Genomic DNA, 20,745 nt, shown 5'->3' with positions numbered 1-20,745 from the left:
AGCTATGATTACATCACTGCATTCAAGTCTATACAACAGAGTGAGACTCTGTCTCTAAAAAAATAAAATAACTATCATAAATATATTCCATGTTTTCAAGAAGAAAGGACATGTTTTCGGCCAGGCGCGGTGGCTCACGCCTGTAATCCCAGCACTTTGGGAGGCCGAGGCAGAGATCACGAGGTCAGGAGATCGAGACCATCCTGGCTAACATGGTGAAACCCCGTCTCTACTAAAAATACAAAAAATTGGCCGGGCGTGGTGGCGGGCGCCTGTAGTCCCAGCTACTCGGGAGGCTGAGGCAGGAGAATGGCATGAACCCAAGAGGCAGAGCTTGCAGTGAGCCAAGATCATGCCACTGCACTCCAGCCTGGGCGACAGAGCAAGACTCCGTCTAAAAAAAAAAAAGAAAGGACATGTTTTCAAGAAGGAATTAAGAGCATGCTGAAACACATGGAAGATTTTTTTTTTCTTTTTTTCTTTTTTTTAAATATCCATATAGAACTTATAGCAATATGCTGGATGGAATTTGTATTATTAGTCTACTAGGGGTGGCATAACATACTACAATGGACTGGGTGGCCTAAACAAAAGAAGTTTATATTTATTTATCTATTTTTTCTTGAGACAGGATCTCACTCTGTCATCCAGGCTGGAGTGCAGTGGTACAATCATGGCTCATGGCAACCTTGACTTCCTGGGCTCCAGCGATCCTAGCATCTCAGCCTCCTGAGTAGCTGGGACCACAAGCATGTGCCATCATGCCTGGCTAATTTTTATATTTTTGGTAGAGATGGGGTTTGGCATGTTGCCCAAGCTGGTCTTGAACTCTTGAGCTCAAGCGATCCACCCACCTCGGCCTCCCAAAGTGCTGGGATTACAGGCATGAGCCACTGCACCTGGCCAGAAGTTTAGTTTTGGATGTTGAAAGTTCAAGATCAAGGTGCCAGGGTTGGTTTATCGTGAGGCTTCTATCCTGGGCTTGTAGACAGCCAGCTTCTTGCTGTGTCCTCACATGTTTGTTTATCTGGGTGCACACACACAGAAGTGTCTCCTTCTCTTCTCATAAGGACACCAGTCCTATTTGATTAGGATGTGCCCTTCTGACTTCTTGCAACCTTTGTAGCCTCTATAAAGATCCTTTCTCCAAATACGGTCACATGGGGAGTTAGAGCTTCAGCATATGGACTTTTGGAGCCACAGTTCAGCCTGTAACAGGATTAATAGCTGATTAGACACTACAGAAAAAAATGATTACAGAATTTGAAGGCATGGGAACTATACAAATAAACATGCAGAAGGAAATAGATCACGGAAAAAGGTATACAAAACATTGGTGAGATGTGTGAAAACTTCAAGTGACCTAATATGCACGTAATTGCAGTCCCAGAAAAAGTGAGGGGTAGGCAGAAAAAATATTTGAAAGACTAATAGATAAAAATTTTCTAAATAGGCCCGGAATGGTGGCTCATGCCTGTAATCCCAACACTTTGGAAGTCTGAGGCAGGCAGATCACTTGAGGCCAGGAGTTCAAGACTAGCCTGGCCAACATGGCAAAACCCTGTCTCTACGAAAAATAAAAAAAATTAGCCAGGCATGGTGGCATGCACTTGTAGTCCTAGCTACTTGGGAGGCTGACACAGGGGAATTGCTTGAACCTGGGAGGTGGAGGCTGAAGTAAGCTGTGATCACACCACTGTACTCCAGCCTGGGCAACAGAATGAGACTCTGTCTCAAAAAAAGAGAAAAATTCTAAATTGATGAAAAGTATAAATCCATGGATCTAAGAAGGTCAATAAACCCCCAGCCCAAGTAATAGCAACAAAAGTAGTATGCCAGTATGCCATATTCAAATTGCTTAGAACTACTTATGAGAAGAAAAATTTAAATTTTAAAATCAGCCAAAGGAAAAAAGAGAACTTACGTACAGAATATAAAAAATAGCAAAAGATTTTTGCTGCAAGTAATGCAAGCCTAGAAGAGAGTGAAGCAATATAGTTAAAGTACTAGAAGACAATTGTCAACCTAGAATTATATTCCCGGAGAAAAATTTTCAAAAACATAGGACACAAGTTTTTCAGCATACAAAACCTGGAAGAATTAACCAACACACTTGAACAAAAAGAATGTTGAAAGAGGGTGGGAGGTGGGCAGCACAGAGTGTGAGGTTCTTTTGTTTGGCTAAGGGAAGGGCCCTTGGCCAGGACCTACAGTAGGCCACTTCAGGGAGGGGCTCCACTGTGGCCACCTGGCTTGCTGCTTTCCTGGGCGCCACTCCCTCTGCCAACACACCACGATGTGCCAGTAGTGTGGCACCAATTCCTCTTGGACTCTTGGGCACTGCTCTGAGTAGTGTCACCCTTTACACCAGAAAGCTAGCGGGCACTATGAGGAAAAAACAAAACAAGAGGAAAGTGGAGGAGGTTCTAGAAGTGGAGGAAGAGGAATTTGTTGTGGAAAAAGTTCTCAACTCTGGAGTGGTAAAGGGAAAAGTAGAGCAGCTCCTAAAGTGGAAGGGGCTCTCAATGAGGACTACACATGGGAACCAGAAGAGAACTTGGATTGCCCTGACCTCATTGCTGAGTTTCTGCAGTCACAGAAAATAACACATGAGACAGATAAATCAGAGGGAGGCAAGCCCAAAGCTGATGATTTTGAAGATAAGGTGTTGTGAGAATTAAAGGGACAGGAGCGACCAATGGGTGACTCAGGAGGATTTATTTAGGTGCACCAGCCCAGCGGATTAACATCCAAAGAGTGAACCCCAAACAAAGACAGGGCTTGACTTTTATACATGCATCCGAAGGGCGTTGGTCAGCTAGTGGTGTGAAACCTGCAGGGCGGGCAAGCAAGCGTACAGAAGCAGAACAAAGGCAGTTTATCAAACAGTGACAGATGTTGAAACTCAGGCATGTCTTGTGACCTTTGCCATACTGCACAGATGGGAAAACAGGTACTTACAAAATCCTTACCAACTTGCAGAGATAGTTACAAAAATAGTTAGGAGAGCAGAACAAAGAATAATGGTATGGGGAGAGAATTTTAAAAAGGGGAAACTGATAAGAAGAACTTGTTTTTCTCATCCCTGCTCCTGGAGCCCATTCCTTCTGGGCTCTGGCTCTGCTGATAGCACTATGAGAGCCCTGACAGAGCCTTGCTTATTACTGGGCCTTGGAGTGAGTCAGCCCATACAGAAAACTTGTTTTTTTTTTGTTTTTGGTTTTTGGTTTTTTTTTTTTTTTTTTTTTTACATCTCCTGCTTTAAAGGGAGAGGAGAGCAAACCGAAGAAGAAGAAAGAAGGGTCAGAAAAGCCATGAGACTTTGCTGGAAGTTTGATGCCAGAGCAGATTATTGGAGCTACAGACTTCAGTGGAGAGCTCATGTTCCCAGTGGAATGAAGAAACTCTGATGAGGCTGACCTGTTTCCTGGCAAGGAAGCCAATGTCAAGAGCCCACAGGTTGTCATATCTTTCTATGAGGAAAGGCATTCCTACCCCAAGAAGGAGGATGACAAAAAATATGACAATAATTGACTCTCCTGAGTACCAGCCCCTGTCACATCTGAATGTGGGTTTCCAGTGGGAAGGGAAGGAGTTCTACTTGTCTTGACAGCATAGAGGTGGCTTGAGAAAATGTCCTTTGAAGAGCCAGTATAGTTTCTGTGCCCTACAGCAGCCCAAGTGCTTTACAGCCATTCCAAGCTGTAGAGTTTGCAGGCCCATCCCAGTGGAGGGGAAAGGTGATAAGTGTTTCAAGGCAGTCTATTCTTCATTTTGCTGAGAAAAGCAAAGGGCCTTCTGTGAAGGACAACACTTGCAGAGTTGGGTGTGTGGGAGAGCAAATAAAAATACTGTAGATCTTCAAAGAGCATCTCCACAGCCCACAGCCTACTTCCCAATAGTGTTAACTGCATTGTTACAGCATAGCATGTGTGCAGTTTTTGGCTATTACTGATGTATTATTTGGGGGAGGGAGGGATGGGGAGAAGAGGAAGGGAGATGGGTAGCATCATTTTGATAAAAATTTGGTGCTTGATAGGGGAAATGGTGAAGCAATGGAAAGAACAGACAACTAATGATTTGCTTCTATGTCCAGAATATTTTACCTTTGAAAGAAATGTCATTGGCATCATAAATAAGGACTATGATTAAAAGCTGTGAATCCCTAGGCCCAGGGTGGGTCACCAGGCAGGGGGCTGGAGTGTGAGGGCCCCGCCGCCTGCAGGACCTCATGCCACTCAGAGGGCTGAGCCTGACCCCACAAGGGTGTCTGTCCCCTGACAGGGCCAGTGCAGTTTGGTGTGTTCCTCCACCTCACCAGAAGACCCTAAAGAACTATTTTTCATTATTTATTTTCCAATCATTTGACGAATTGTCTCCATTTAAATAAAGTTTTTTAAATGGAAAAAAAAAAAGGCTGTGAATGTCTGAAACCTATATAAGCCAAGATGTTCCCTGCCTAAACCTGATGCTGTTCACCGCAAAGGATACGCTAGTTGGTAAATTACCAAAATTGCCATTTTGGAGATGGAAATTGACTGAGGAGGGAAGGTCTTTTATTGGAGAGTATACAATATGAGCAGATCATTCTGTCTCAGAGGGGCTAATTCCTGAAATTAGACAGAAGACCCTTTTCTTTCCAATAATGAAGTTATAAATATCACCTTGTTGAAGCCACTGGCTGAGGTGTTGGGGAAGGGGAAGAGGGTGGTAGAGGAGATAAGACAGTAGGGAAAGCAAGGGCCCATACTCTTAGTGGGGAGAACTCTTGGAGCAGATCCCTTTTTTGACCTTTGAACTCTGAAACCATTGGTGGCAGGGTTCAGTCACTGACAGCACAAGTTCCACTGAATTGATTCGAGTTGAGTGATTTCAAAAGCGTTGGTCCTAGGAGAAGATTAAACTTTCATACTGGGCAGTGGTTCACTTTAAAACACACACAAAAAAACAAACAAAACCTTTTTTTTATTATTTTTACTTTTTAGATGGAGTCTTGCTCTGTCACCAGGCTGGAGTGCTGTGGCATGATCTCGGCTCACTGCAACCTCTGCCTCCTGGGTTCAAGCAATTCTCCTGCCTCAGCCTCCTGAGTAGCTGGGACTACAGGCACCCACCACCATGCCCAGCTAATTTTTGTATTTTTAGTAGAGATGAGATTTCACCATTGTTGGCCAGGATGGTCTCGATCTCTTGACCTCGTGACCCACCTGCTTCAGCCTCCGAAAGTGCTGGGATTAGAGGCGTGAGCCACCTGCTCAGCCAACAATACCATTTTTAAAAAAATCCTAAGAAGTAACTGATATCCAAAATGCTCTGTCCTAAGTCATGAGATCCATCAGTTCTTGATATTGCCTAGACTTGCATCTAGAACTACATTGTAAAACCTTTTTAGGCATGTGTTAGATTTCTGTGAAAACTTTTTTTAAATGTAAACTTCATACCACACTGTCAGTTTTTGTCTTAATAAAACTATAAGTTTATAAAAAGAAAAAAAAAAAAAGAATGTGAAAGAGCCTGGGCATGGTGGCTCACACCTGTAATCTCAGAGCTTTGGGAGGCTGAGGTGGGTGGATCACTTGGGCCCAGAAATTCAAGACCAGCCTGGGCAACATGGTGAAACCTCGTCTCTACATAAAATACAAAAATTATCCAGGCAAGGCATGGTGTTGCACACGTGTAGTCCCAGCTACTTTGCAGGCTGAGGTAGGAGGATCATCCGAGCCCAGGAAGGTCAAGGCTGAAGAGAGCTATGATCACACCACTGCACTCCAGCCTGGGTGACAGAGTGAGACCCTGTCTCAAAAAAAAAAAAAAAAAGAATTTGAAGAAAGTCACCAGGCAGAAGGAACATATTATGAAATAAAAATCTGAATCTGGCCAGGCACAGTGGCTCATGCCTGTAATCCCAGCACTTTGGGAGGCCAAGGTGGGCAGATCACGAGGTCTGAAGTTCAAAACCAAGCTGGCCAACAGGGTAAAACCCCACCTCTACTAAAAGCACAAAAATTAGCTGGGCATGGTGGTGCACACCTGTAATCCCAGCCACTCGGGAGGCTGAGGCAGGGGAATTGCTTGAATCCAGGAGGTGGAGGTTGCGGTGAGCCGAGATCACACCACTGCACTCCAGCCTGGGTGAGAGTGCAAGATTCTGTCAAAAAAAAAAAAATCTGAATCTACCCCCAAAACATGAAGAGCACTGGAAATGGTAAATATGTGGGCAAATATAAAAGAACTTTAAAAATTATTTTTACAATTTTTAAAAAAGGTAGGGTGGGGCACGGTGGCTCACACCTGTAATCCCAGCACTTTGGGATGCCGAGGTGGGTGAATCACGCAACAGGACTTCGAGACCAGCCAGCCTGGCCAACATGGTGAAACCCCGTCTCTACTAAAAATACAAAAATTAGCTGGGTGTGGTGGCATGTGCCTGTAATCATAGCTACTAGAGAGGCTGAGGCAGGAGAATCACTTGAACCCAGGAGGCAGAAGTTGCAGTGAGCCAAGATGGTACAACTGTACTCCAGCCTGGGTGACAGAGCAAGACTCCATCTCAAAAAAAAAAAAAAAAAGGTAACAGAGTATGAAAATGAAAATAACAAACTGAAATATGGAGCTTATAACATGTATAGACATTACATGACAGCAATAGGGCAAAAGCCAAGAGAGGAGAAATAGAAAAGTACACTGCCATGTGTTCTAATACTATTTGTGAAATAGTATAATTTTACTTCAAAGTAGACAATGATAAGTAGAAGGTGTATATTAAAGACCATAAAGCAGCCACCAAAAACAAAACAAAAAAACAAGGAGAAAACTGAAAGTAGTATAGCTTATAAGGCAATGAAAAAGATAAAATGGAAGTATAAAAAACAATCTAAAAGAAGTCAAAAAGAAGAGAGCGAGAACAAAGAATAGATAGAACAAATGGAAAGAAAATAGAGCGAGTAGCTTTATGTTTTACAACATTAATAAACAATTTCAAATTAAATCTTCTAAAAATCAAAATTAAGTCAGCTGGATGTGGTGGCTCACGCCTATAATCCCAGCACTTTGGGAGGCCGAGGCAGGTGGATCACCTGAGGTTGGGAGTTCAAGGCCAGCCTGACCAACATGGAGAAACCCCATCTCTACTAAAAATACAAAATGAGTGAGGCATGGTGGTACATGCCTGTAATCCCAGCTACTCAGGACTAAGGCAGGAGAATCGCTTGAAGCCAGGAGGCGGAGGTTGCAGTGAGTCGAGATCACACTATTGCAATCCAGCCTGGGCAACGAGAGCAAAACTCCATCTTGAAAAACAAATAAAATAAAATAAAATAAAATAAAATAAAATAAATAAGTAAGTCAAATTAAATCCTCTAAACATGCAATTAAAAAGCAGAGATTATCAAACTGGATAAAAAAGGATGATCCAATTACATACTATCTACTTTCAAGAAACTCTATTTATTTATTCATTTATTTTAATAACTTCAACAGGGAAGAAGGAAACTCATTTTAAAATAAAGACACAATCAACGCTATGTGTGAAAACTTGAAAAAAAAATAAAACAAAGGCACACATAGAATAAAAGTAAAAGAATATAAAATAATACAACATAGTAACAAAAAACAAATGAAAGCTGGAGATCTTTCCAACTTTCAGAATGGTAGAATAAGGACTTCCAAAAATTTGCTACACTATAAAAGCAATAAGATCTCCACAACCCATCAGAATTAAATTTTTTAATTTTTTAGACTCTAGAAATTAAACACAAGTTTGCAGCAATGTGAGCAGTGTTTAGTCAAGAAAAATGGCTGAATCTTGGTAAGAACAATGAGATTTGGTTTTTAAGCTTTTCCTAATTCTAACTCCTCTTCATCCTCTTCAAAGTAGTATTAAAATCCAATAGCTATGCTATTACAATAGCTATGAAAAGCAGCAGACTAGCAGCTACTGGAGGGGGAAGAATGGACTTGGAGCTCCAGGAAAGCCTCAATCCCAGAGGACTGTCATTATTTGACTTGCCTGGCAGCTCGATGAAAAGTTCTATTCTCAGAGCTTGTCTTTATTGGTCTGAATATTGGTTACAGCTCAGTCTCTGTGAATAGTCCTATCCATGTGACATTTGTTGAAAACAATCATCGGCAGTTGTTTAATATCAAAACTGCCAGAGGTGTTGCTAACAGTTGGGGATAACAAGATGCTGATGAAAAACTTAAAGGAAAAAAACTGAAGAATAAGATGTTCACTGGGAGATTTGGAAAGCTCTGATGCAATCCTAGGAATCTATTAGGCCATGCACATGATGTGTGCATGCCCAGAAGAGACCTGAGAAGAACCCAATGTCTTCTTGCCTCTGGCTGATATTAAGGCTTTTCCTAAGCAAGAAATGAAGGCTAAAGAGAGATGTAAACTGCCTGAGAGAGAATTGAAACTATACCCCAATACCAAGTGAATCAACAAAATTTGGAAGACTTATTCATTCAAGATAGGTGAGGAAATCTGTGTTCAATCATTAACTGGCCATTAAGCTAATTGAACAGAGACTTTATATTACAAAGAATACAGACTTTACAGAATTAGTCCAGGAAAGTCACTAAACAAAACAATAGCAACAACTAGCAACAATGACAAACCCTGCTCCAGAGATCTATTATACAACATGGTGACTGGGGTTAGTAACAATGCACTGTATTCTTGAAAATTGCTGAGAATATACTTTCAGTGTTCTTACCACAAAAAACAATCAGTATGTGAGGTAATGCATATGTGAATGAGCTCAATTTAGTCATTCCACAGTGTGTACATATTTCAAAACATTTTATACACTATATATAATTTTTTGTCAACTTTTTAAAAAATTAATTAATTAAAAAAGGAACAAACAGAAGTTCTGAAGTTGAAAAGTAAAATAACTGAAATGAAAAATCACTGGATAAACTTAACAGCAGATTTCAGCAGAATATGAAAGAATCCAAGAACTCAGTCAGGCACAGTGGCACACACCTCTAGTCCCAACTACCTGGTAGGCTTTAGCAGGAACATCACTTGAGCCAAGGAGTTTTAGTCCAGCCTGGGCCCTTTGGCAAGACTCTATTGCTCTAAAACAAACAAACAAAGATAAGCCAAACAAAGAATCTAAGAACTTGAAGACAGAATAACTGAGGAGATTACTCATTCTGAGGAACTGAAGGAAAAAAAACCAAGGTCCTCAGAGATGTATGGAAAACCATAAAGTGTGTCAACATACACATAATGGAAGTGTCAGAAGGAAAAGACAGAAAAAATGGTCAGAGAGAATATTCAAACAAATAATGGCCAAAAACCTTTCAAATTAGAAAGAAACAAAACAACAACAAACAAAAGTCATCACATCCAAGAAAATAAACTCCCAGTAGGATAAACCAAAAGGGATCCACACCGTGACTTGTCATACAAAAACTGTTAAAAGAGACTAAGCATGTTGTCTCACACCTATAATCTCAGCATGTTGGGCGACCAAGGCAAAAGGATCACTTGAGGCCAGTAGTTTGGAACCAGCCTGGTCAACATAGCAAGACCCTCAACTCTACAAAAAATATAAATATAAATAAATTAGCTGAGTATGGTGGCATGTGCCAGTAGTCCTAGCTACTTGGAAGGCTTAGGCATGAGGATCAATTCCAGACTACAGTGAGCTATGACAGAGACACTGCACTCCGGCCTGAGCAACAGAGCAAACCCCTATCTCTATTTAAACAAACAAACAAACAAACAAACAAACCAAAATTATCAGAAGACAAAGAGAGTCTTGAAAGCAGCAAGAGAAAAGCAACTCATTACTACAAGTGTTCTTTTCTTTGTTTTGTTTTGTTTTTATTTTATTTTTTTTTGAGATGCAGTCTCGCTCTCACCCAGGCTGGAGTGCAGTGGCGCGATCTTGGCTCACTGCAAGCTCCGCCTCCTGGGTTCACGCCATTCTCCTGCCTCAGCCTCCTGAGTAGCTGGGACCACAGGCGCCCGCCACCGCTCCCGGCTAATTTTTTGTATTTTTAGTAGAGACGGAGTTTCACCGTGGTCTCGATCTCCTGACCTTGTGAACCGCCCGCCTCGGCCTCCCAAAGTGCTGGGATTACAGGCGTGAGCCACCGCGCCCAGCTTACAAGTGTTCTTAAGTAAAATTAACAACTGATTTCTCATCAGAAACCTTGGAAGCCAAGCCCAGGCATGGTGGCTCATACCTGTAGTCCCAGCACTTTGGGAGGCGGAGGTGGGTGGATCACCTGGGGTTGGGAGTTCAAGACCAGCCTGACCAACATGGAGAAACCCTGACTCTACTAAAAATACAAAATTAGTCAGGTGTAGTGGCGCATGCCTCTAATCCCAGCTACTTGGGAGGTTGAGGCAGGAGAATCGCTTGAACCCGGGAGGCAGAGGTTGCAGTGAGCCAAGATTGCGCCATTGTACTCTAGCCAGGGCAATAAGAGTGAAACTCCATCTCAAAAAAAAGTAAAAAGAAAAAAGAAACCCTGGAAGCCAGAAAGTCCTGGGATAACATATTCAGTGCTAAAAGAAAGACTATCAATGAAGAGTTCTATATTCAGCAAAACTATCCTGCAAAAATAAAGGAGAAATTAAGACATTTTCAGTTAAACAAAAACTGAGAGATTTCATCACCAAATATCTGCCCTACAAGAAATACTAAAGTTCCCTTTAGGCAAAATGGCAGACATATTCTACCTCATTGGTAATTACACTGAATGTAAACTGACTAAATATTTCAATGAAGGCCAGGCACGGTGGTTCACACCTGTAATCCCAGAACTTTGGGAGGCTGAGGCGGGTGGATCACCTGAGGTCAGGGATTTGAAACCAGCCTGGCCAACATGGTGAAACCATGTCTCTACTAAAAATACAAAACTAGCCGGGTGTGGTGGAACATGCCTGTAATCCCAGCTACTTGGGAATCTGAGGCAGGAGAATCACTTGAACCTGGGAGGTTGCAGTGAGCTGAAATTGCACCATTGCACTCCAGCCTGGGCAACAAGAACAACACTCTATCTTTAAAAAAAAAAAAAAAAAATTCACTGAAGAGGAAGATATTGCTGGAAGGGATAAAGGAAGATGTGATCCAACTATACATGGTCTACAAAATATATACTTTAGTTCTCCTTTTTTTGCTGTTATTTCTTTTAAATGAGACATACTTTAGATTAAAAAACACATAGAGTTTAAAGGTAAAAGGAGGGAAAGATTTAAAGGTAAAAGGAAGGAAAGAGATATACCATGCAATAGTAACTAAAAGATAGTTGGAGTGGCTATGCTAATATCAGACAAAATAGATTTCAAGACGAAAAATTGTTACTGAAGACAAAGAAGGACATTTTAGAGTGATAAGGGTCAATCAGAAATACATAACAATTATAAACATATATACACTTAACAACTGAGCCTCGAAATACATAAAGCAAAAATTGACATAATTGAATCAAGATATAGACAATTCAACAATAATAGTTGGAGACTTCAATACCCCATTTTCAATAATAGAACAACAAAGCAGAAGATCAATAAGCAAACAGGAGAACAGCACTATAAACCAAGTAGACTCAACAGACATCTATGGAACACGTCACTGAACAAAAGCAGCATACATGTTGTGTCAATAGCACATGAGACATACGTCAGGATAGAATATGTATTAGGCCTAAAACCAGCCTCAATATGTTTAAAAGGACTGAAATTATGCAAAGCATATTCTCCAATCACAATGGAATGAAATTAGAAATCAATAACAGAAGGAAATTTGGGACTCCCACAAATATGTGAAAATTAAACAACACACTACTGAATAACCAAAGGGTGAGGAACAAGACAAGAATGTCTGCTTTCACTATTGCTGTTAATATTTAACATCAGGCCAGGTGTGGTGGCTCACACCTGTAATCCCAGCACTTTGGGAGGCCGAGGTGTGTGGATCACCTGATATCAGGAGTTTGAGATCAGCCTGGCCAACATGGCCAAACCCTGTCTCTGCTAAAAATACAAAAATTAGCTGGGTGTGGTGGCAGGTGCCTGTAATCCCAGCTACTCAGGAGGTTGAGGCAGCAGAATTGCTTGAACCTGGGAAGCAGATGCTGCAGCGAGCCGAGATTGCACCATTGCACTCCAGCTTGTGTGACAAGAGCAAAACTCCATCTCAAAAAATATAAATAAATAAAAATAAAAATACAAAAATTAGCTGGGCATGGTGGCATATGCCTGTAATCCCAGCTACTCGAGAGACTGAGGCAGGAGAATTGCTTGAACCCAGGAGGCAGGGGTTGCAGTAAGCCAACATTGTACCACTGCACTCCATCCCGCCTGGGCAACAGAGTGAGTCTCTATCTCAAAAAAGAATAATAATAATAATAAAAATAACATCGTATTTTGAGATCCAGCTAAGGCAAATAGGCAAGAAAAGGAAATAAACATATCTTTATTGAAAAGTAAAATAAAAATATTTTTATTCAGAGATGATAAGATCTTGTATATACAAAATACTAAGAAGTACCCACCCACCCCCGCCCCCAACACAACAATTCAAACTCATAAACAAGTTTAGTAAGAGTGTATTGACACAAGGTCAATATATAAAAATCAGTTGTATTTCTAGACCCTATCAATGAACAATCCAAAAACATAACTAAGTAAACAGTTCCATTTACAATAGCATCAAAAAGAATAGAATACTTAAGAATAAATTTGGTTGGGAGCAGTGGCTCTTGCCTGTAATCCCAATCCTTTAGGAAGCTGAAGTGGGAAGATCACATGAGGCCAAGAGGTTGAGACTGGTCTGAGCAACATAGTGAGACCCTTTCTCTTCAAAAAATTTAAAAACTAACCAGGCACAGTGGCATGTGCCTATAGCCCTAGCTACTCAGGAGGCTGAGGAGAGAGGATCACTTGAGCCCATAGGAGTGAGCTCTGATGATGCCACTGCACTCCAGCCTGAGCAACAGAGCCAGACCCTGCCTGAAAAAAACAAAAAACAAATAAACTTAACAAAAAAGAGGGGTAATACTTGTACACTGAAAACTGCAAAATGTCAATATAAAAAATTAAAGATGTTAAAGATAAATGTAAAGATATCCTATGTCAATAGATTGACAGATTTAATATTGTTAAAAGGCACAAAAATTAGAATAAAATAAATGGCAATATTTTAATATTAATATTTTAAAATAGCATTAGAATGCCAACAAATTGATCTACTGATTTAATGTAATTTTTATCAAAATTCTGGCTGCCTTTTGTGCAGAAATTGACAAAGTGATCCTGAAATGTGTATGAAAATGCAAGGGACCCAGAATAGCTAAAACAATCTTGAAAAAGAAGAACAAAGTTGGAGGACTCACACTTCAGTTTAAAACTTGCTACATGGCCAGGCATGGTGGCTCACGCCTATAATCCCAACACTTTGGGAGGCCAAGGCAAGTGGATCACCTGAGGTCAGGAGTTCGCAACCAGACTGGCCAACATTGTGAAACCTCAGCTTTACTGAAAACACAAAAAATTAGCCGGGCGTGGTATTGGGCACCTGTAATCCTAGCTACTCAGGAGGTTGAGGCAGAAGAATCACTTGAACCCAGGAGGTGGAGGTTGCAGTGAGCCAAGATCATGTCGTTGCACTCCAGCCTGGGCAACAAGAGCAAAACTCTGTCTCAAAAAATAAAAACATTAAAAAACTTTACGAAGCTAATTAAGATAATGTGTTCTGTGGTGAAAGGGCAAAAGAGAAATACATATTTCTCAATGAAAGAAATTATATACATAACATATAAAAAATATAAACTATATAAAATATGGAATATATACAATTATTGTTATATATTAATATATTATATAATATATAATAGCACATATATAAAATACAATAATGTATAATAGTATATGTTATATATTAATAATGTATACCAGTATATATTATACATATAATATAGTTAAAAGAAAAACTTCAGCCAATTTAAATTTAAAAGAGTTTAATTTAGCAACGAACAGTTCGTGAATCTGGCAGCCCTCAGAATCACAGCAGATTCAGAGAAACCTAGGGATGCCTCGTCTGGGGAAATTACTTACAGAAACCGGAAGTGAGGTACAGAAACAGCTGGGTCGAGATGGATGAGAACCTCATGCACATCAGCTATGAGGCTGGAATCCTGGAGAACTCCAAGAACCAAGTGCCTCGAGTCTCTACACAAAGACCCAGGACCCTGCCAAAGCCCCCAACACCCCTGACATTCTCGAGATCGAGTTCAAAAAAGGGGTCCCCGTGAAGGTGACCAACATCAAGGATGGCACCACCTACTAGACCTCCTTGGAGCTCTTCATGTACCTGAATGAAGTTGCAGGCACGCACGGCATGGGCCGTATTGCCATCGTGGAGAACTGCTTCATTGGAATGAAGTCCCGAGATATCTACGAGACTCCAGCAGGCACCATTCCTTTCCACGCTCATTTAGACATTGAGGCCTTCACCATGGACCAGGAAGTGCGCGAAATCAAACAAGGCCTGGGCTTAAAATTTGCTGAGCTGATGTACACTGGTTTCTGGCACAGCCCTGGGTGTGAACTTGTCCGCCACTGCATCGCCAAGTCCCAGAAGCGAGTGGAAGGGAAAGTGCAGGTGTCCGTCCTCAAGGGCCAGGTGTACACCCTCGGCTGGGAGTCCCCACTGTCTCTCTACAATGAGGAGCTGGTGAGCATGAACGTGCAGGGTGATTATGAGCCAATTGATGCCACCGGGTTCATCAACATCAATTCCCTCAGGCTGAAGGAATATCATTGTCTCCAGAGCAAGGTCACTGCCAAATAGACCTCTGTACAATGAGGAGCAGGGGTCTCCTCAATTTGCAGATCCCCCAAGTACAGGCGCTAATTGTTGTGATAATTTGTAATTTTGACTTGTTCTCCTTGGCTGGCAGTGTGGTGGGGCTGCCAGGCGCCAGCTTTGTTCCCTGGTCCCCTGAAGCCTGCAAACGTCATCATTGAAGGGAAGGGTGGGGGGCAGCTGTGGTGGGGAGCTATAAAATGACAATTAAAAGATTAAAAAAATAACAAAAAACAAAACTTAAGGCCTTAGTGCCACTCTCAGTTACCATCATTTTGAGTTTCCAGTCTCAGCATGTCATTCATAGGTTATATTGTCCTCATGGTTGCACATTTCTTTCAGCTCTCGTCATTCTAGTTGAAGACAGACCATTTGACATTCTGCATGTAAACATTTAAAAATCTTTGAGAGAACACAGTGCACCAAGGAAACTATTATTTTGACTATTGGAGGATAATACCAAGAGTTTGAAGTATGCTCCTTCCCCAAGGTCCCCATAAACCAAACCTCCTAAAATCAAATAGATCAAAGAATGAGCTAGATGAAGAGTCTACTCGCTTAACTAAGTGGTCTTTTCATGAATCCTCTAAAACTGAATTTTTATAATCTACATTTAATGTATCTCTCCATAGGCCACAAGTGCCAGCAGCTGCACAGCTACTGCTCTGTTTAGCCAGTTCTCTAATTTAACATAACTTTCACATGAGAATTTAAAGTCTGTTGTGTAACTATAGCCTTTACAATAGAATCTGCTATAGAGCCTATCATGAGGGATACATTTCTAACCACTGCCTCTTTTATTCCAAACCATGGAAAAAGGGCCTAACAATTGATGCACTTCTAGAAGAGTGAAGGCCTCCTGGCAATTTATCTTTAACCCATGATGTGGGATAAGAGGAGTGAATCAATGTTCTGTTTCTGACTGACCATGAGGCAAGGAATGTACCATTAAAGTTTCTCACCAGTATTGGGCCTTCATCTTTTATCTTTCAAAGTATAAGGTTATCCACATATACGGCTGACTGCAAAATCCTTCACAAATGAAAGTATACACCATAAGTGCAAGTGCAAGCAACAGACCTCTTTTTCATTTCTGTTGTTAGTAGAGGCATAAACAAGGAAAAATGTTCAAAGATAAGAGTCTCATGACAGTAGAAGTCTTGATCTATGATCTTAGGAAGAGCTGTTCACATCAAAGCTGCCATTTTCTTCTGGGGAGACACCTCCTTGGTTAGCTTTACCTTAAGGATTCCAATGAGTGTACAGTTCCAAGAGTGTGGAGGGATCCTTCTCAGTTGTGATATTATGAACCCAAGGTTCAGGACCCCCAAATTTCATTGCAATGTGGATGGCAAGGGCAGTCTTTCTCTAATGCTCTCAGAAGATCCAATCTTCGGGTTCTACATTGTGAAGTGGCTGACTGTCTCAGTGAACCATAAAAAGCTTTTTTACCTGGTGAAAATACACTGTAGCATAATAATCTACTGTTATAACATCAGCCCTCTTGCATGGGAGAGCTTTCATACAACTAGAAGACATGCATTAAAAATGATAATTGAATGAAATCCCGTTATAAAATGTATAAATGGCCCATCCAGTAACCAAATATACCTGAACCTTGATTGTTCTCCCAGGAATTTGGGTTTGACAAACCAAACATTAGTTATAAATGATTTTAGCAATTTATAAATTACCACACCAATATATTTAATTTGGATTATTTTGTCTTTTCCATGATGAGTCATGGAATGCAGAATACCAGTTATTTCTCCAAATTACATGTGAAGCACTAACTGATGGGTTATCATAGGTAATTTGACTTAGACCATGGATTTTGTTCAAATTGTACATCTAAACAATTTCATTATCAGCTGATTTAACATTAAAATTTGGCAAGGTATTTTCTAGTTATTCAGTCAATTTTTGTTCTACTTGGGTTAGCAGTTTTATAAACCAGTCAGTCTTTTTATTAAAGTTCCAGGAATTTTACCCAGTTCAAATTATATAATTCTAAAATTACTAGAAACCTGTATTCAAGAGTGCTTTTTCGGGTCCTTTCCATCCCTTCATGAATCTCCTAAAACACACCATATTCTAGAATTTTGCATGCTTATGAAGTTTTCAGAAACTACATCAGCATTAAGCAATGAACTGTGAAAATAACTTTAAGTAGTTATAGGTAAAGGCACAAAGGACAATGAAATTTGGTTATTTCTGTGGTTTACAATTACTTAACATCATAACCATAATTATGATTGATAGCATATACTCAGACATATTAGAATTTTATAAATCCCATTCAATTTTGGAACATATATTAATGTCATTCACTAAAATATAACCTGAAGAAGATTAAACATTATTTTTATTTTGATAGTGCTTCCTATGTAACTTAAAATGTCAAATAGTCCTGTTTACCTCTCTTTTGGATGTTTCAGGGGCCTTCTGTTGCATCCCAAAGTTAGAGGTCAGAAAAGGCAATTTTGATGTTGAAATTTAATTTTGGGAAACCTATCAATTATGCTAAAGGTTTAAAATACCTTATGCTTAACCAGTTTGACTATGAGGTGAGATTCTTATAAATCTTTTGTAGCCCTTTACAATTTTTGTGAAAGACGAGATCAATGCTTTAAGAAAAGCCTGTTGTGCTTTTATTTTTATGTCGATTTACAGAAAAACTGAATTATACCCCTTTAAATTTAGTCAACATTTTCACACACAGAATTTTTTTTACAAGATTAATTTTTACAAACCTTCCACAACTTACTCAAACCTTTAGCTTTATCTTATCTAGTTAAAAAATCCTTTAACCCCTAAACTAGACAAAAATTTACATTCCAGGACCGGACGGGGTGGCTCACTCCTGTAATCCTAGCACTTTGGGAGTCTGAGGCAGCCGGATTGCCTGAACTCAGGACTTTGAGATCAGCCTGGCCAACATGGCAAAACACTGTCTTTACCAAAAATACAAAAATTAGCTGAGTGTGGTGGCATGTGCCTATAGTCCCAGCTACTCGGAGGCCGAGGCAGGAGAATTGCTTGAACCCAGGAGACAGACGTTGCAGGAGCTGAGATCATGCTACTGCACTCCAGCCTGGATGACAGAGCAAGACTCTGTCAAAACAAACAAACAAACAAACAAACACCATTTACATTACCATGCCTTCTCATAATCTTTTACCAAAAACACATTTCACTCTCTTCACACACCTTACACATAAATCTATTTTTTTAAGTAGTTTCAATTACATGCTACAATGATAACTCTTAGCAAGTTTTACTTTTGGTGTATAAATTTCCTTTCACAACTTACACAGACCATCTACAACATGCTTGGACTTTCTGACTTGTCTTAATAATCTTTTTTTTTTTTTTTTTTTTTTTTTAAAGACAGCATCTTGTTCTGTTGCCCAGGCTGGAGTGCAATGGATCTTGGCTGACTGCAAGCTCCACCTTCCAGGTTCACACCATTCTCCCACCTCAGCCTCCCAAGTAGCTGGGACTACAGGCACCCACCACCATGCCCAGCTAATTTTGTATATGTATTTTTAGTAGAGATGAGGTTTCACCATGTTAGCCAGGATGGTCTCAATCTCCTGACCTCGTGATCCGCCCACCTCAGGCTACCAAAGTGCTGGAATTACAGACGTGAGCCACCATACCTGGCCAACATCCTTCTTTTTAAACAACATGTTATTTTACTTTAGAACAAGAATTTACCATACAATATTCTTTTTTTTTTTTTTTTTTGAGGTGGAGTTTCACTCTTGTTGCCCAAGCTGGAGTGCAATGGCATGATTTCAGCTCACTGCAACCTCTGCCTCCCGGGTTCAAGTGATTCTTCTGCCTCAGCCTCCTGAGTAGCTGGAATTACAGGTGCGTGCCACCAAGTTTGGCCAAGTTTTTGTATTTTTAGTAGAAACGGGGTTTCACCATGTTAGCTAGGCTGGTCTCGAACTCCTGACCTCAGGTGATCCACCTGCCTCAGTCTCCCAAAGTGCTGGGATTACAGGTGCGAGCCACTGCACCCAGCCACAAGATTTTTTCTTTTTCTTTTCTTTTCTTTTCTTTCTTTCTTTCTTTTTTTTTTTTTTTTTGAGACAGAGTCTCACTCTGTTGCCAGGCTGGAGTGCAGTGGCGTGGTCTTGGCTCACTGCAACCTTCATCTCCTGGGTTCAAGCAATTCTCCTGCCTCAGCCTCCCAAATAGCTGGGATTACAGACATGTGCCACAATGCCTGGCTAATTTTTATATTTTTAGTAGAGATGGGGTTTCACCATGTTGGCCAGGCTGGTCTTGAACTCCTGACCTCGTGATCTGCCCACCTTGGCCTCCCAAAGTGCTGGGATTACAGGCGTGAGCCACCATGCCCAGCCACAAGATTCTTTCCTATATAAAATATGTTTCCTTTATAACTTTCTTTGCATAGCTAGGGGGCATAGCTAATTCCACATGCCCTAGGCCTTATCTAGAATCTAATGTCTCCAAGCTAGGCAAATTGAACAATTTTGAAAAGTCAAAGCAGTTTATGACCTTACAACATTTAGCAAACCTAATATCTAACCTCCCTAATTTAGACCAAATGTCTTTATTTTTGCCAATAATCTTTAAAACTTTTTATTTCCCTAAGATTACTAAAGTGACATGAACTAAGAGGCATTACCGTTTCTATTTTTCTTTCAAAATATTTGACTTAAGTGCTTATTTTTCTTAAAGCCAATTAATTAGAGCTTTTATATAAACATACACACGCAACACATACATAACCAGACAGAGAGACAGAAGAAGATCGAGTAGTTGCAGTAGTTGTAAGATTTTTCATTTACCAGTTTCTAAGTTTCTTTCTTTCTTTCTTTCTTTTTTTTCGGATGAATTCTTGCTCTGTCGCCCAGGTTGGAGTACAGTGGCACAATCTCAGCTCACTGCAACCTCTGGCTGCTGGGTTCAAGTGATTCTCCTGCCTCAGCCTCCTGAGTAGCTGGGATTACAGGTGCATGCACAACACCCAGCTAATTTTTGTATATTTAGTAGAGATGAGGTTTCACCATGTTGGTCAGGCTGATCTCGAACTCCTGACCTCAGGTGATCCATCCACCTTGGCCTCCCAAAATGCTGGGATTACAGGCATGATCCACCACACCCAGCACCAGTTTCTCGGTTTCTTAATTGGATTACTGGCTTTACAATGGAGTACTTGGAAGAACAGGGCCAGGAAAGCATACAGTTTCTAGGGTCTAATATAAAAAGCAGGCACAGCTAGAAAGCAAAACATCTCCAAAAATTAAGTCCCATTTTTATACCAGATCCTGGATCCCCCCCCCCAAAAAAGGGAGTCAGCCCATCCCCATGGGAGTCTTATCTCTCAGTGGGGGGTGGAGACATCTCCATACTTGTATGTGGCCAAGAGCATGCTTCTCTTGTCCAAGTGCAGAGCTGAGTATTTCCCCATAACTGTCACTAGACATCCCTAAAAGTATATTTTCTACTTAGTTATTACACACCAGAGCTCTCTCATAATGTGAAGTAACTTCTGATACTCCCAAAGTAAAAAATGTCAAATAATGCAATGCAAAACAGAACACAGCCTTAGATTTTGAAAGGAATCTATCCACTTCCAATTCCTAGGATTTCATGAGGAAAACAGAGGTTTTTCCCAAAACAGAATCTCTTTTATCTGTTGTTTTTCCCAAGGAGTCCCAGGTTGTTAGAGCTTGAATATCCACTTTTAATTAAGCTGACTTTAAAAGTCCTTTTAAATTTCTTTTTACCTGACTTTAGCCAGACCAAATGGCTGATATTTCTGGCTTTTAAACTTTACCGAAAGTAACCTCACAGGTGCTATGAGAAAGGAAAATTCAAGACAGTTTGTTGAGGGGAAGAGAATTAAAAAAGGGCAAATATTACCCAAATACCA

The 20,745-nt window shown here is 40.6% G+C and overlaps 2 pseudogenes; both read left to right on the top strand.

Moving 5' to 3' along the window:
- Window positions 1–2,387: 2,387 nt before the first annotated feature.
- Window positions 2,388–3,534, top strand: LOC112613251 (annotated as a pseudogene).
- A 10,584-nt stretch (window positions 3,535–14,118) lies between these two features.
- Window positions 14,119–15,006, top strand: LOC112610650 (annotated as a pseudogene).
- The last annotated feature ends 5,739 nt before the right edge of the window (window positions 15,007–20,745 follow it).

Source organism: Theropithecus gelada, chromosome 1, assembly GCF_003255815.1.
Source record: "Theropithecus gelada isolate Dixy chromosome 1, Tgel_1.0, whole genome shotgun sequence".
Taxonomy (NCBI): domain Eukaryota; kingdom Metazoa; phylum Chordata; class Mammalia; order Primates; family Cercopithecidae; genus Theropithecus; species Theropithecus gelada.
The sequence above is the reverse complement of the archived record's forward strand: the minus strand, read 5'-3'. Positions and strand labels throughout refer to the sequence as shown.